The sequence below is a fragment of the Uranotaenia lowii genome, chromosome 1 (genome assembly GCF_029784155.1).
Source record: "Uranotaenia lowii strain MFRU-FL chromosome 1, ASM2978415v1, whole genome shotgun sequence".
NCBI classification, from domain to species: domain Eukaryota; kingdom Metazoa; phylum Arthropoda; class Insecta; order Diptera; family Culicidae; genus Uranotaenia; species Uranotaenia lowii.
This window is the reverse complement of record NC_073691.1, coordinates 100,975,310-100,983,913: the sequence shown is the minus strand read 5'-3', so window position 1 is coordinate 100,983,913 and position 8,604 is coordinate 100,975,310.

The window sequence follows — 8,604 nt, the reverse complement described above, 5'->3', positions numbered from 1 at the left end:
AAAGCTTAAAAATCTGCGATTGAAACTTTAAAAACTTTGTATTAATATTTTTTATATGAAATCAAATTTTTGGATCGATCATGATTTTTAAATTAATCTAAAAAGTTTGAAAAATTGTTCTAAGTAGCAACTTTCAAAATCAATTTTAATACGCAGTGTTAATAACGAAAGTTTTGAACTCATTTTTTTTAATTGTTTATCAGTTTTTATCATTCACATAATTACTCATTTTCTAACATTTCTTTGTCAGTGTAGTTGAACATGGAGGATTTTATTTTATTAAAGGTTTTATGTCTGGCTTCTATAACTGGCACTTTTAAAATAATTATAAATATATTCTTCTTTTTATAAAATTAAATTAAAACATCAAACATTGAATAAATTCTGCTCAAAATTCATTTCTTATTCAGTAATCGGTAATTTACATTTTAAATCGTGATTAAATATTTTTTGTTCAAATTTAAAAATTACAGCGGAATTTCTCACTAAACTTCCAGTTAAAAATGAGGAAAAGAATTCCAAATTTAGATGAATAAAAATTAACAATTATTATCATTTTCCTAACATCTATTCATGCTAAGTTTTGTACAAGATTTGACATTTATTTTAGAATTCAGATATTTTTTAATTTTAAATTTGCTAAGAAATTCTTTTGAAACTAATTTATTTGAAAAAACTTTCTTGACTTATCGAAAATTTGAAACATTCATTGTAATATGTTTCCAAAATTTTGTTTATCAGTCATTTTTTTAGTTTTTGTGTTGAACATGAGTGACAAATGGTGTAAGAAAACCCTTTCCTTTTCAATTGTTTATTTTTGGTATTGTTATTAATTTTATCTAAATTTGAATTTTGAAAACCCCTCCGGAAGGGTCCATCGCACGGGCCTGACTGGTCACATTTTTTGTACTTCAAAGTTATTTTTTCGTTCTACATAGTCACTATTTGGTCACTTTTTTCGGTCCTCAAAGTCACTATTTGGTCACTTTTTTTCAAATTTTGGTCACTAAAGTCCCTACTATTTCATTGTCAAACCGCTACCAGCCCTGTGTCTACCCCTCACAACTTCTGCGCAAAACTCCGTAGGTGCTTAACTCTTTCGCCCGTTTTGAAGTCCTGATTATCGTTCCGACAGCAGCGACTTGGTGTTTGGAGCTACTGTACTTGAATTTCCCGTATTCCAATATCCCGAGCCTGAAGGGGCTGGTTCTGCCTTCGAAGTTTCTTTCAGTTCGTATAGGTTGATGGTTGGGTGTTGGTTTAGTTGTCAGTTTGTCACGTTCTGAAAACGGCTGTGTGTTCTTGATTCTTGTGCTTCGATCTATCAAGCTTGGTTGATTGCTGCATTAGCATGATTGTGGTATTCTTGAAACATTTTCAGGTGGAGAGTTGGTTGAGAGATTGTTGTTGCTCGTCACACCTTGAATGTTGTTTTTTGAAGCGTTGCTCGTTGTTGACAGGCTTTGCCTTGTGTACATAGCTTGATTATATGGGCGTGTGGCTTTCGACAGTTAGCGAGAGATAGTCGATATGGTAGTAGCGGCCGTCATGATGTCTACCCGAATAGAAAAACAATGTGAAAAGACATGAATGAATTTCATTTTCACGCAACCATGAATGCTATGGTTGACACTATGCGAATCATGGTACATAAAACCTTGAATGTACTGTCAAATTCATATTTTTTGACAGTGAAATTTATGGTTTCGGCAAATTTTACCATGAAAAAAGGGGGTTGTTAAGCAACTTAACAATGAAAACATTAACTTTTTCCCATACATTTTAGAACACGAAACTATTAAGTTTATGATCATTTCAGCTTCCAATTTTACTCGAAGAAACTATGAAATTAATGGTTTTCCATTGAATTTTTATTGTTTTGGCTATTATGAACTTTAATGTTTATTCATAGTAAGTAAAAATTCCCGTTACTGTGAAATTTCATGGTTCATGGAATTTGTTTTTATCGATTATTCGAAAAGACACAAAGGAAAAGCTATTTTTATATGCTTGAGAATTATTTATTAATTTTGTAAATGTTTTAAATACACATGTTTTCACTCACTTTATCACTTTTTCTTCTGTTCTGTGCCTCCCCCTGAGGAATTCTATCTTGGAGGGCCACATGTTTTAGTCCCAGGCGAGTACTTTTTGATCCGGAACTCCGGACCTCTACTCAATGTAGCCATCGAATTCGATCCACGGCTCGAGCGGCGAAATTCCAGTTCCTGGAAAGACAATTTTCGATTAACTGATGTCTACCATTGGAGTTCAAAAAATGTAATTACCACAACTACCGGGGTTTGTTGTGTCACCGTCTTCCGATCGAATCTCCGCCGTTAAAATTCCGCTTCAGCCCAGAAATTGTCCAGATAATCTGGTTTTATCCGGGGAAATCGAGACAAAATCGTCTGAGAAAATGGCGCGCATCGAATGAAGATTTGTACCTACACGAAAAATAATAAATATGCAAAATTAGCAAAAATTAGCATGGTTTGGATTCTAGCGCAGACACCAGATACCCAGACTGATCAGTGGCGCTTGAATCCATACAACCGCAAGTCGCCCAGAATCATACGCCATCTGTCGGGGCATCGTGAAACTACTGTGCTTCATCAAGAAAAAAAATTACATTTGATAATTAACAAGCCAAATGAAAACCGTCTTGATTCAATCACCTATAAGTATTTGAAATTCTATCTCACATATTTTCATTATCGTTTTTGTCTTCAATGTTAATTGTTTACTTTAATTTACTGTATCATAATAAGAGATAAATTTTATACAAACAATGACTGTTGATCGATTGAGATGAAAAAAAAAATACAAACGCAACGTTATAGCGGTCCTTAGTTCAGAGCCAATTAATTTTGAGATTCAGTTTTGATTTCAAAATTAATTTATCCGGCTGTGTAACAGTATGAAAATTATAATGTCTGTTATAAATAATTCATTGAGTTCGAAATTGTTCGTCTTAATCTGAAAGGTTGACTGCGACCAAAAAGACAAACTGTATATAACTCCATGAAAAACTTGAATTCTTATTTATCTTAACTGTTTCTTGGCTCGTACCTAGATAGGTTTGAGGAGTGAAATAAGTTATTGACATATATTGAATAATATTTAAATGTGATAAATGTATTGATAAGTTCTTAAATCCTTTTTGCCTCTGGAAGGGTTCGTGATATAATGGTGGTAATTTCACTAAAATTAATAAATTTTTGGAAAAATAACTACAGAAACGACCGTGTTTGTCGACCGGGTATTTTTCCCTGCTCAAATGTGCGTGAGAAATGTAAAAAAAAAACAACTATAATGACCATTTCGCGTGAGCTTTCATTACGTCGTATGAAACATCTTGAAAATTCACAGAAAATTGCTGCAAAAGTTATCAAAACAACTTTGAAATTAGTATTTCACATATAGAATATGTTGTCCAGGCTACAAATATTCTAAATGGAAAGAAGTTGCTACTAGTTAAAATCAATTTTTTTTTGTAATAAAACTGTTTGTTAACATTTTGTATCATACGACGTAATGAAAGCTCACGCGAGATTTTGGCATAATTCTGGACTGGACTGAAAAATTAACCTTAAAAGCGACCATGTTTTTAGACTTTTTTCCCCATCTTAATCCGTACACGAGAGCAAGTGCGCGCGAGAAATGTCTAGTTAGAAATCTTTTATTCGAAAAAAAAATTGTTGAAAAATTGCACTGAATTTGGAATATTTCAAAATGTATGTTTCAAATCAATTTCACTTTGCTTCTGAAATTTTTTCACCATTGACATTCAACCAAATTCTTTGATTCAAAATTTTGTTAAAACCATATTTCGAAAGTAATTAGTTTACTAAATGGATCCATTCTTCAAAAAACTATAATTTTGAATAAGGTTCATTTTAATTTTCCTTAACCGATGCCAAGTAAATAAGAAATAATTTCGCAGTAACTAAACTTATATATCGATTTCAATGCTTTTCCATACCACCAAAACGAATTTTGAATGGTAAAAGAACAGTACTATCTTGATGCAAACGAAAGTCATTTTTATTTTCTTGTCGTTTTATGGAATGTCAAATACCGTATGTCTGTGTGAGTGAATTCATTTAATGTTTTGATTTTGATGTGACGAATTCACGTTTGGTTTATTTTACCCATGGATAAAATCAATTACACGTGCGATATTCAAAAAATGGTTCAAAATATAACCAAAAAAATAATAATAAAAAATTAACTTAACAACAGAACAGGAAAAGCTAAGCTATTCTTACTAGACAGACTCGGATAATTGAGATTGTTTGTCAAGAATCATCATTATGTCAACCAACGCTCTTTGTTAGAAATTGCACTAAATTTGCAGGAAAATGCATCATCTCGAAGCCAAAAATATTTTTTCCTCAACTGCCTCTTCCAGTGGGCGGTAAAAGGCCTATTTTGATATCCAAGTTTAGTTAGATATTTCGAAAGGAAGACATTTCTCGAGTGTGACTAAATTTTTCATAGAAAGGGAAGTTTTAGGATTTATTGGAGAAAAAAGTAAATAAAAATCTGACACCGGTTTTTTGTTGTAGATGGTGACTTCTTCAGTTAACAGAACATTGCTTTACAAATTTTGTAAATATCACATCTACTTTTGTTTTATTCAGTTTTCGTAAACCTCTATAAATGCAGCAATTCGGCTAGGTGAAGGGTTTTGAGAAACTCTAACTGAAACAGATTGTTTAATAAAATTTTGTAAGAATCTCGTCCATTCAACTGATTTAACAGTTCTAAATAGTAATATAATTCAAAGCCGCATTCAATGTACTGTACAATTAGTGAAATGTTTTAACGATGTCATTTGTAGTTCTCAACAAGTCATAGATCGTTTTATAACAATTTACAAATAATTGGGTTTGTTACAATATTTTTCTACTCGGGAAACTTGAACTTACCCTTGACGGAGGTTTCGGGGTTAACGAAAACTTGCAGTTGAAAGTGATCTTCACAAATGAAGCCAAAATGGTTATTTTTCAACCACAACGCAATAAGGAAGTGGTGCAGAAAATCTCAAGTTTTCATTAAATTTTCATTTATGTCGAAGTCGATGTATTTTTTTATAAGCTTTATGGTTGAATTCTAACCACATTTTGTTAATACGCTCCAATTAAAAAACGGTTCTTTAGTGGTTTTCGAAATATATCGTGTTATTTTTTTCTATCAAAAGTAGGTAATCAAAAACGACCGTGTTCATAGCTAGATGTAAAAAAACAAATAGCACAATGCAAATGTGTGTGTGATATATCGAGATTTTTCATTTTGTGTATGTGGCCGTTAGTTTCACGATAACCCGTAGATAGCGCTGCGGAACAAGCGCCAAAATCAGCCTTCAGTGGTCAGTCTGGGTATCTGGTGTCTGCGATTCTAGTGTTACCATGAAAAACACTGTTAAACTAAATATTACAATGAAATTACTGTGAAACTGTGATTCCCGTTTATTTGGCAACCTTGAAATATTATGTATCAACTGTATATTTCAAGGTCACCTAAAAAAATGTGGTAATGTTATAATCTTAAGTGGTTCATAAATACTGAGATTTAACGTTGAATTTCATTGTTAAATCGAAAATCAATGTTCGGCCATATTATTATTATGATCTTTGCTATTCGGGTACTCCTCACAACTTCTTCGCCTAACTGTATTCCATAGTGCTGAATCCTTTTCTGATGTCCTGACAATCCTTTCAATTGCAGCGACGTGGTATTTGGAGCTGCTGTACTTGACTTTCCGAACATTCCAATATCCCGAACCTGGATAGGTTCTCTGCGATGGTATGTAGCGCCTGGCTACGGTGGTTCACCAGTGCTACTATCCCCAGCGCTGCTACGCTGCTTCACGATGACAGGATTGCCTTCTGGACTGTAAGTGGCGGCAATCCCACGTTGCCGGCCCTCTCCAAATTCTGAAGAACTTCCTGGCAGAGTTCTTAGAGTCCATCCAGCCGACGCTGGTCCCACGCAAGGCCGTTGTCTCCTTCATAAACGTCTACTTCGTTGTGTTCGTCGGTGTGCTAGCGACGAATTAGCATCAGCTGTGTTCCGTTGAGTTGTTTGAATTGAAGAATTCTGCAAATTTGCTCCGAGTTGTTGGTGGCGAGGTTTCAAAGATGATGTTGGTCCTTCAGCCTTCTCCATTCCGTGTTTTGTGCTCTAAGTGAGCTTGTGGTCAGCGTTGTTGCTTACATAGCTTGAAACTTAATCTGCTTTGATGTCTTTCGCGTGATAGCGTCCGCGTTTCCCGCTCGAGACATCTTCTAACTCATACAGATTCGCACCTAGCACATTTCGAATGACTGCTGGCACGAACTTCGGATTCAGCTTTTGGTTGATATGATCTGTATTCGATGACAGGTTGAACTTCCTTCTCCAGACTACATCACCAACCTTGAAATCTACCGTCCGCTTCCTTAAGTTGTATCGCTGCTTGGAGTCTTCGTGACCTTTCTTGATCCTCTTCGTGATGAACTCTTGGATTCGTTTGATTCCTGATAGTCGTAGATCCTGTGTGCTCTTTGGATCATCAGCGGCGTTCAAGTGTTGTTGTACGTAGAGATCAGTGTGTAGAATCAAATCACGGCCGAAATTCGCGAAGTGCGTGCTGACTCCAGTGACTTCGTGCTTCGCGCTGTTGATTGCTGCGGTGATCGCCGGTAGATTCTCATCCCAGCAAGCGATGATCTTCATCTATTAGCGAGCGGATGCATGTGATCAATACGCGGTTGGTGCGTTCGGCGTTGTTCACTTGAGGACAGTAGAAGGCAGTTCGTATGTTGATGATCTTGTGGCGCGCCAGTAACGATTTGAATGCGGCTGATTCGAACTGCTTGCCATTGTCGGAAAGTATGATCCTGGGTCGTGAAAACTTTAGAAACACCTGTTCTTCCAAGAAACGTACCATACGGACTGAATCTGCTGCTCTCATCGGTTGCACTATAACGTACTTCGTTATCCAATCTACTACGACAAACATGACAGTGTTTCCCTGCTTTGAACGCGTCAGAGGGCCCACGAAATCCACCGAGATCAGCTCCCATGGAACTTTGGCTGGTTTGGCATTCCCCATTTGCGGCATCATCTTTGTGTTCGGCGCCTTGCTAGCTTTGCAGGTATCACAGCTTCGAACAAAACGGCTAACATCGTCCTGCATCTTGGGCCAATAGAAGTGGGTTTGGATTTTTTTCAGCGTCTTGTAGAATCCCAGGTGAGCTCCTGTTGTGGAATCGTGAAACCTTTTGATTACAGGGCTGGTAGCGAGTCACTTTTTAGTGACTTGGTCACTTTTTTTGGGTCAGTCACTAAAAAGTCACTTTTTTCATCATTTGGTCACTAAAGTCACTATTTTCCGAAAAATGGTCACTTTTATCACCAAAAGTCACTTTTTTCACCGATAATAAACCAATGAAAGAGTAATTTGAATTGCGCGTGTTAATATTGACGGTAGTAACGGTAAATTACTTGATCAGTCAGTCAGAAATTTTTCGGCATGTATCACCCTTGGCTTGAGACATTTCGATCTACGACATTATTTGACGTTCGTGAATTGAAACTAACTTTGATTGTAGATTCTAGTTTTTAGTTCAATCAACCTATTGTATTGGAACTCAAAACTTGATATACAAAAACCCTATCTCGTCTTAAGTTAGAATGGGTTTTTATTAAGAAGTGTAACTAAGATTGAGATTGAAACGAACCATTTTTTTTATGAAAAAAAAATTTTTTATGTCATAACAAATGTTATGATGATATGAAATATTCTTTAAAAAACAATTTCAGATTCAATTTTATTTCGTGTTTTTTGTTCTTCTAAATACTTAAAAAAAAGTGTTGTAAAAATTTACACAAGGCCACAAAAATTACATTTTTTTAGGTGCAATGAATTTAAACGGTAATTTCAACTAATTTGGGTTCGCCGAATCTAAATATGTATGCAATATTTCTATCAGCTTTTATATTTATTATTATTTATTTCGTCTTTGGTTTAATTACCGTACAGACTGATGACTTAAAAACTAAGAAATTCTTCTTAAGCCTATTTTAAAACGACGTTTGCACATATTAAAATTAAACAAATTATACACTAAATTAAAAAGTTCACAACACTTGTCAATAGGGTGGTTTTGGCCATAGGCAGTACGGTGGTGAGGAATTGAAAGAAACTGACGTTGTCGAAGTGTTCTCGTTGGTACATAAATGTTAACACGTTGTAGAATGTAAGCACAGTCAATACGGTTGGTCAATGTGTCTGTTTCTCCGGAACTCAGTGGTCGCAAGTGGACTGTAATTTTTCGGGATAAAAATGCAAACGCGTCCGTACTAGTTGGCGATACAAATTTATTTGACAAAACGGTTTCAAGAAAAAACAAGAATACAAACTTTAGGGTAAAAAGAGTTACGTCAAAACTACACACTTGTTTCGGTCTACTCAAAGTTAATGTAGAAGTTCACTCTATCGATTTTCGATTAACATCCACCCCCCGGAGCCGGACGGCTCAATTCAGCAGGAACATCCGAAGATTCTTCAACAGGGAGCACAGCTATCTTGGTCGTCGGTCGAGTGTAAACCGC